The sequence below is a fragment of the Dicentrarchus labrax genome, unplaced genomic scaffold (assembly GCF_905237075.1).
Source record: "Dicentrarchus labrax unplaced genomic scaffold, dlabrax2021, whole genome shotgun sequence".
Taxonomy (NCBI): Eukaryota; Metazoa; Chordata; class Actinopteri; family Moronidae; genus Dicentrarchus; species Dicentrarchus labrax.
In genome coordinates, this window is record NW_026136722.1 from 12992776 (window position 1) to 13001290 (window position 8515).

The window sequence follows — 8515 nt, forward strand, 5'->3', positions numbered from 1 at the left end:
TAGGCTAATGCGTGTGTCTGACGTATTTCCATCTAGACAATTTGGCCCAATGCTTCACCCAGCAAAAACAAAACAAATCCTCCCCGTACAGCAAACTGAAGAATAAAGTGAATTTCACAGCCGTTCAGTGTGTGATTGTTTAATTCCACCATTTCTATGCATTATAAATGTACATTTCTTTCAGGGTGGATTTTCCAATACATACAGGGAGGGATATATAGGTCAGAGACCCCGGTGCCTTATCAGTAATTCGCCATTGCCTGGTTATTAAGGACAGCTTAGGTGGAGAGGGCTGGAGTACCAGGAGGGGTTAAGGTGAATTGATTGCCTGTGGACATGTTAAACATGACCCTGTCAGGCCTCCACTCCACTCCTAAAATGCACCAACCTGTGCACCTCACTCCAAGTAATCAGCTGTAGAGGCTTTAATAAAATTCAGAAAGCCCCGAGAACTTCCCCCCAGGGACTGTACCAAGTTGAAAATAATCGAAACCCGCGGCAAGAGACATTTGCACTGTGTTACCGTAGGAAGCATAACAAAATGCCTGGTGCTCTGAACCCTTAAAAAATGTTTTCAGGGAGAAAAAAAAGTTGTGGTTTATGAGCGTAATGGAAGCACATAGGTTGTTGTTGTTCACTGTTAAACAGATTGGAAAGTAATCACCAAAGTGTCTGTTCCTCTGCTGACTGGGTTCAGATGCAGCAGCTTGCAGCAGAGGGGCAGTGGCAGGGTAATTACGGGGTAACTTGGGCTCAATCTGTCTGTAGACGCCCTCCCTCTTGGAAGGGGGTGTTTCCCTTGATTAGCCCGACTCAGGGTGAAGCCCCCTCTGCAAACGGCAGATTGAAGTTCATCACAGGGGTCTCAGCTGCCAGTATGTTGCAATGAATTGCTTGCTGTAAGAAGGTGTTGACAGGAGCAGCTGGACATCAGAGAGTGATGAAAAGAAAGGGAAATTCATGGAGAACCCAGACAGAACGGTCCACTGGGGAAAAGACAGAGAATTGGTCATCTGCTGGTGGAGAGCAGAACTGCAGCCATTGTAGTTTGGCCTCAGGGTGTGTGTGTACAAGTCATATTTGTTTATGTGTGGCCTTTATTGAGGAGAAAGTCTGCGTTTGAGAGTTAAGAACACTAAAGTGTGTGAAGTTCAGTCACGCTGATTGATTGGATCACTGCAGCCTCTGGCAATTACTCAAGTGAAAACCTCCCTGACATAGATATTTAAGTCAAATGATAATGTGAACCATTCAGAAAATTATGATATGCCTGCAGCGTGTTGATAAAATGACAATAATGGTGAGAATACATATTAAATACTTCTATTTTCTTTATGTCATCTCTTGGCAGGCAGAGTGTACACTGGCAGGAATTCATGTCAGAAAATGTTGAACACATCGCTGTTTGAGACACAGATCACATCAAACCTTCTATGGCATCCAAATTATAAGTAATGACATTGGACGGGCCTTTCAGGGTGGCTGATGGCGACTGTAGGACATTACACACATATGTGTCTATTGTCTCACAAGAGCTGCTCCTTAGCTCAGCAATGGTGACTAATGTTAGTGAAAATGAGAAATGTGTGTGTGTTTTGATGAATAGAGATGGTGCCCTAAGGTGAGGACAGACTATATTGGTGTGATTCTACCATTCACTATATTAATGAACTGCCTCAAGGTGCAAATTACGTTTTAATGGGTGTTACTTTAGTAGCTTGGTTCTACCACACACAAAGCCCTTTCACTCAATGTTCCTCCTGCACCTTTTCTGGAAAAAAAAAAGCAATTACAATTTGAGTCATTTCAGTAATGCCAAAATAAAATACAAACATTAGCAGCTCAACTTCTCAAGAAAAAAAAATGCTTATTCATTTTGTTATGACACTATGTTCTGACTCTTTTCCCTCCACACTTGAAATGCCTCAACTCATACTGCCAAAATTTGTCTTCCACCAGCTTACTGTGAACAAAGCCAAACCATTTTGCATGCCTGCGTGTTTGAACCCTTCATGCCGTATAATTTAACGCTCTTTATTTTGCAGCAGGAGAATTTGGAAAGAGAAAATGTAGATTGCTACATTTCAAAGAAATAAGTGAAAAAAAGGGAAGTTTAGGGGAAAAAGACTCAAATGTCTTTTAAGTCAGTGGTTTGTGGGAGCAGCTCCCTGCCTAACATGGTCTCTTAGTATACTTGACACCAGCCACTACTTAATTAGCTGCCATCATCTCTGAGCCCCGGAGAAAGAGGGACAGGCTAATGATTAATGATAAAAATGCCTGAAAAAAAAACCTTTGACAAAACACAACATGTCATCCTGTGTCCTCTACAGACGTGAACTACTGCTGTGATTTACCCTCCTTGAAGCCGCCGAAGATCATTTATACACACAAACCTGATTAGGCTCAGATTTGTTTCTGCTTTTCCAAACACAGATGGGATTTTAGGATACTGTTTGCATTTTTAAATGACGCTGTTTCCCCCCACAATCAGTCATTCATACGGTATTTTTGACACATATAATGGCTGACTGTGCACGGTCTACAGGGAAATCTGAAGAGTCATGTTTCTGTCTGTAATGTAACGGTCAGGTTGTATTGCATTTTTTATGCTTTAACTCCTCCACTGAATCTCTGAGAATACTGCAAAATCAATTGCTTTATTGATCTATAACTAATTAGGGAAAGATAAATGGTTCAACTAAACAAATACAGGCTCTATAATGAGCCGATACAGTGCAAGACATATTAATTGAGTTCTGCATAATATGAAGCTATTCTTCAATATTAGACCTTGTATTGTGTTCGCAAAGAACTAATGTGACTGATGTTCCTCTAGATATACCTGAAGTTGGAACAAAACTGGAACATAAAATGATTTCAAGTCAAGTCAAGTCAGCTTTATTGTCAGATGTGCTATACATGCACAACATACAGCACAAATTAAATTTCAGTCCTCTCGGACCCACGGTGCAAACACGCAATAAAAAATAGAAAAGACATACATTTATAATTTGTTTTACAGTTAAAAAGATAATCTCAACATCAAGGTATTTTGTGTGCTTACACCAATGTAGCAACCAGATCCCATGGTAAAAACCACCTCTCCGGTGTGACTCGTGTTGTGTGCAGTCACCAGCGATCAAAGGCTAATTAGTTTCAGCTGACATGGGGTATGGCCCTCAGGTCAAAGATCATGACTGATGTTATGGAGATGATGGTGGAGAGAGCGAGAAGCTCGGGAGAGCCCAGGGATCTGAATCCTCATTAACCAGAAATTGTTGCGCCTACATCAAATCCCAGACTAAACTTAAACTGAACACATTTCCTATTCTAATCACTTGTATTACACTTTTAAAAGATCTTAACTCTGGGCTGTGTGAACATCTCATCCCTCGGTGTGTGCTTTAGTAGAAAAGGATAAAAATAGAAAGAGATCGGATTCCATAGATTTATTGTATGTTTCCCCAAAGACTATTTAAAAATCTACAAAAATATACACTATGCAGTTTACATTAGTGCCAGTGAAGTTCATAGACAGACTCATAACCAGGGGCTCCCTCTACAGGCCAGCTGTTAACTCCAACAGCAGGCAGCTCAGTCTCTTACTGACAACATGCTCTCTTGCAATGCTTCATTTGTCATAGCAGATGTTCAAAACTATTTTCCCTGGAAGCCTAAAATCTGAAGAAGTAAATTAATATCCCCTCCCCTCCCATTTTAAGTCCCTCAGACTCAGTTCATAGCCTGCACTAAGTGCCCTTGTTGACTCAATTGGATTAGCACTAATATGTAAACACAGGAGGTAAGAGGAGTAATCCTCTAATAAGAGGAGAAAAAGTGAAATAAATAAGTTGAAATGCCATGCCTTGCCTTTAACTGAGGCATCTGTCAGGTAAGCTGGATATGTGTGGATTGAACGTAGGTATTAAATGTGGACCAGGGGATATTCTGAGGTAAACAGTTGTGACCATTCAGTGACAGCGTAATTACTCGTTTGTAACTTAGTTGGATAATAGGAATACAGCCTCTAGGGGATAAGACAAAGACTTGTTAATTATTAAAGCTTACATCAGCCAGGCACTAGAGAATTGCAATTATTAATGTTGTTGTTCTTGTTTGTGCTTAAACACTACCTCTGCTGTTAATATGCTCATTAACCAAAATGAGTGATTTTATTACTCCTGATTTGGTTTGGGGTTTGTTAAACGTATCAGGGCTCAGCTGTCGTTGTTAAACACTTGTGGACAGGTGATGAGAGAAACATCCCACTGATTCTTATTTTGTCAGATTAATTCTAAATAATTATATATATATATATATATATATATATATATACACACAGACACACACACCTGTATATTAATTCACAATTCAGAAACTTTTTGCTCCTTGCTCTTTAGTTATAGTGCATTACCGTGTGGTGCAGTTAACTATATTCCTTCTATAAAAATATTGTGATTCAGTTTAATCATACAGATACACCGCAAGACTGACTCCAATTTAATGTCACTCATCATACTGCAAAGAATCTCTTCCAATTTAAACATAATATTGCATTGCGCTGAAGATTAAACAGGTTGTGTCTAATTAAGCAAATGTTCTCGCTCAAATTTTCCTGTGCCATCTGAAGTCCTCATTGAAATGGTGCGCTACTATAACATAACGCCTTTCTGTAAATGAAAGATTGCTCTATTAATATCTGTTGCAAGAATTAGCAAGGCTCAAAATGTGAATGACTTCCACAAACTTAATTCTGAAATAAAACATTATTTTAATCTTCATATAGATAAATATTTTTTGTTGGTAAAACTCTTACCAATAAATGCTCCACTTACATCCTCTGCCAATAGTGATTTCAGGTGTCCACACTGTTTTTGCTGCTCTTGAAGACTCTAATTGGATCTGTCTGTTGATCGAGGAAAGAAAAAAGGAAAAAATACAGCCTTAAGACTACGTAATAATGTATGAATGTGACTTATTATAATAAACAATAATTAGTTTAACTAAAAGTTAGATATATCCGTCCATAACAATAATTAGTTTTACCTCAAGTTTGAATTTATATTTACTCAACTCAAATCCGTTGTTCTTCATTTACTTCACCACTTGAAGCCACAGTGAACTACAACTGTTGTGACTGTAAAACTGCTCCAATTCTGTATGTAGCCTTTGCCCAATTTAGAAAAATATTAGAAGATATTTGTGATATACACAAACAGCTAGAAAAAAATGTTAAAGCAAACAAGCAATTATATTTGTTCATTCTCCATTGTGAGTTAAAACCATATGCAGCTTTAAAGGGTGTTCCTCTTCCTAATGGGCCCCGTGGGGACGAAGGGGTTAATTGATGCAGATGTTGATCGCTTTTACACACGATGCAGGGAGCATCTCCCCGGTGGCTCCTATTAGAGGCAGTTTTAATGAAGTGCTAAACAGAAGGCTTTCCTACAGTGTGGCCTGTCCTCAGGAATACTCGGCAAAGAAAGCACTTCACAGGAAAACAAGGTCCCCTATTGATTGTCATGCCAAATAACTGAATCCTTTCCCAATCAATGCTTATTTCTCAACTTATGGAACCTAATAGAAGACAATGTGAGAGAAAGTCAATCAGTAAGGCATTATATTGCTTAGGGCAAATGACTGAGTGTGTGGTTGTCATGTGGAGAAAAAACACTGCAGTTTTTAACCTCTTCATGGTAATGGTCCCAATAATTCAGCTGTAATTTCACTGACAGTTTCATGGGTGGAATTATTATTTAGGGAAAATTCTGAGGCTCTATATTATTTTGGATTTTTAAAATTGTTAATTTGTTAAGAATATTTTATGTGATATCTTCTTGTGTTATTTGCTTTGAGTTAGATATTTACAATACATGGATTACACTGGGCCACACAGGGAAATATAAAGAATTAGAATACAGACCATACCAAAATTCACACATGAATTTATTTCCAAAAACACTTTTTTATTTCAAAAAATGACATAAGAAAAAAAACATACTACATAATTCGTACTAGTCAGTGGAGGTTGGTTAAAGTGATGGTAATGTAATGGGGCTTCTCACGCAGCGTTACCAGCCCACAGTCACTAAATTCTGCTCATTAAAATGACAAACCCAAACACACGGTTACTCAGGCGTGATCTTCAGCTGTGTATGGCATCTGGCCCTGACGCACCTCCGCCCCCAACTCCCTAGAGCATCACACACAAATACACACACGCTCGCAGACACACACATGCATGCACATACAAACACACACGGAAATGCTCCAATCAAATTTTAAAACAATCAGCATTCCTTTCATTTCCAATTTAGTCACCTGCCACAGCTTCTTATTAGTGTCCACTGTGATACGATATTAGAGGTTTATAAATGAGGACAGTGCCTTCCTCCCCTTCAGTCTGAAGGAGCATTCTACATTTCCCCTAGTCAGCTTCTCACTCCATCCGTCAGCCTGCTCCATCCTGATTATCAGGAGACACCAATTTCAAAGAGACATCTTAATAGTGATGTCAACGTATTAATTAGAAGTGTTAATGAGCTAAAAGCAACCCAAATTAAATTAATGCAGCAATAGACAGAGAGCGAAATTAGCTTCAATTTCTGTAAATGATTCTGAAGTGTGCACAACGTATCAGCCTGTCTGAACATTCCCATCCCCCAAAGCTAATCAAGAGCTACATTGCAATTAGCTGCTTAATTAAAGCAACACTCTGCTCGGAAAATCCGGCACAATTAAGTAATGGCTGTTATAGCATGAAGACAGACTGTATTTTTCTTCTGGAGTAAAAAAATAGAAAACAACATATTCTATCCCTAATGGCCTGCAGGGGATTGAGCCAGCCAAGATGTGCCAAGATGGAGAGGTTTCTATCTCACGCTTCAATGGGGATCTTTGCTCCAGCTGGAAGCCTTGTGAATCAATGACAGCAAGGCAGATCAAACTGCCGTGCCCAGGGTAGCTAAGACATCTGAATTGGCACTGACTAGGGTGACTGTGTCCTAATCACCAGTTCTGTTTTAGCAGCTCAATGGCTTCCAGTTGGACAGAGGAGCTCCAGACTATTGACACTTTGCACATATTTCAGCAGTGGACCTGTTACTGATCCCTGTGGCTGTGGACACTGTTGTCCATCAGTCCCTGCTGGTATGGCTGGAATTTACCAGAAATGAGGGATAAGTAGTCTGAGAGCCAGAGGAAGAAAGTGGCTGTAGTTTTATATTTACATTTTCCATAAATCTGATTAATTTAATAATAAAAAGAACTAAACTTATAGCTAACACAAAGTGGGTGTCTTATTGGAATACTTTGGGCTAATTTGTTCCTGAAATCTAAATTTCCTTAATTTGGGAGACAAATATAGTGTTTGGGGGATCTAATTTGGGGGGCCTGTACGTAAGGTCATTTGAGGTCATTAGTCTCTGGAGCAGGAGGTGTCATTTAACCAAGACTGTGTCCCCATTCCATAGGACATACTAACTGCCCTAGAGGTCGAGGCAAATGGCTGGCCACCTAGAGCTGGGGCTCCTCGAGGTTTCTGCCTCTTAAAAGGAAGTTTTTCCTTGCTCATGGTGGGAATTGTTGGGTACAGTACGGTCTAGACCTGCTCTATTTGAAAAGTGTCTTGAGATAACTTTTTTTATGATTTGGCGTTACATAAATCAAAGTGAATATAAATGTATAGTACTAGTATACCTAGTATAACTGTTTTTTGTTTATTCAGTTTAGTATAGAAGAAATCAACCTACTTTAAGATGTTTTTTTCAAACACTAGTCCAAATTTCTTTAGTTAGTAGGTCCTCTATTTTTCTTTGTGCATTGCATTGTGGGACACTAGTGTCCATCAAAAGTACTTTTAACAATCTAGCCTTTTGTATCTTGCATATTGATGAACTGGGACACAGCTCATGTTTCTTCAGTGCTGATAGTAGATTTCCTGAGATGTTGTCAGAGGAACTAACAAATGCAGAAACACTTAAGTGGTGTCCAAATTGTGGGATCTTTTTTATTCCACTGATGAGTAACAGCTTTATTTAGGAATAATGATACCAACAGAAAACAAGATCTAATTTCTAACTAACAAAAAACCACAAAGCTAAGTTCAAAGTGAGGAACAACCCTGGCTACTCAGTTATTTTCTGGTTTTAAAAGTGCCTGAATGAGTGGTGAGCTGTGATTAACAGTCTTCTCGGAGGTGGAGTCCAGGGACTGTGGTGTAAACGCCATCCTTCAGCAGGTGTAGGCCACAGCAGAGCATATGCCGTCAGGTAACCAGGCTGGTTTGCTCTATAGAGACTCCACTGTGATCATTTCCCTGGGCCTGCTTCTGTTGGGAACCAGTGTCACTCACAAACACCATCTGCCATAGAACAGGTCTGCCTGCTTAGAGCATTTATCGGCGGGTCAAGGAGTGGTGCCTTCCTCTCAAAAAACCACACACCTGCTAAAGAAAACAAAGGGATAGGGTGCTTTGCACTGCTTTTGTAGCTCCTAATTTCTTCTTTAGGAA

General features: G+C 39.5%; 1 long non-coding RNA gene across 3 annotated transcripts; it reads right to left on the reverse strand.

Annotated features, from left to right (window-relative positions):
- Positions 1-902: 902 nt before the first annotated feature.
- Positions 903-5247, reverse strand: LOC127356402 (uncharacterized). 3 transcript variants are annotated; one of them, XR_007881979.1, is made up of 3 exons: positions 5050-5247; positions 4820-4909; positions 903-986 (listed from the first exon to the last, which is right to left on the reverse strand). It is a non-coding gene; the product is annotated as an uncharacterized LOC127356402 (long non-coding RNA). The 3 variants fall into 3 exon arrangements; XR_007881980.1 differs by lacking the exon at positions 903-986 and adding an exon at positions 4394-4673 and having other exon boundaries at positions 4839-4909; XR_007881978.1 differs by lacking the exon at positions 903-986 and adding an exon at positions 4394-4673.
- Between the last annotated feature and the right edge of the window lie 3268 nt (positions 5248-8515).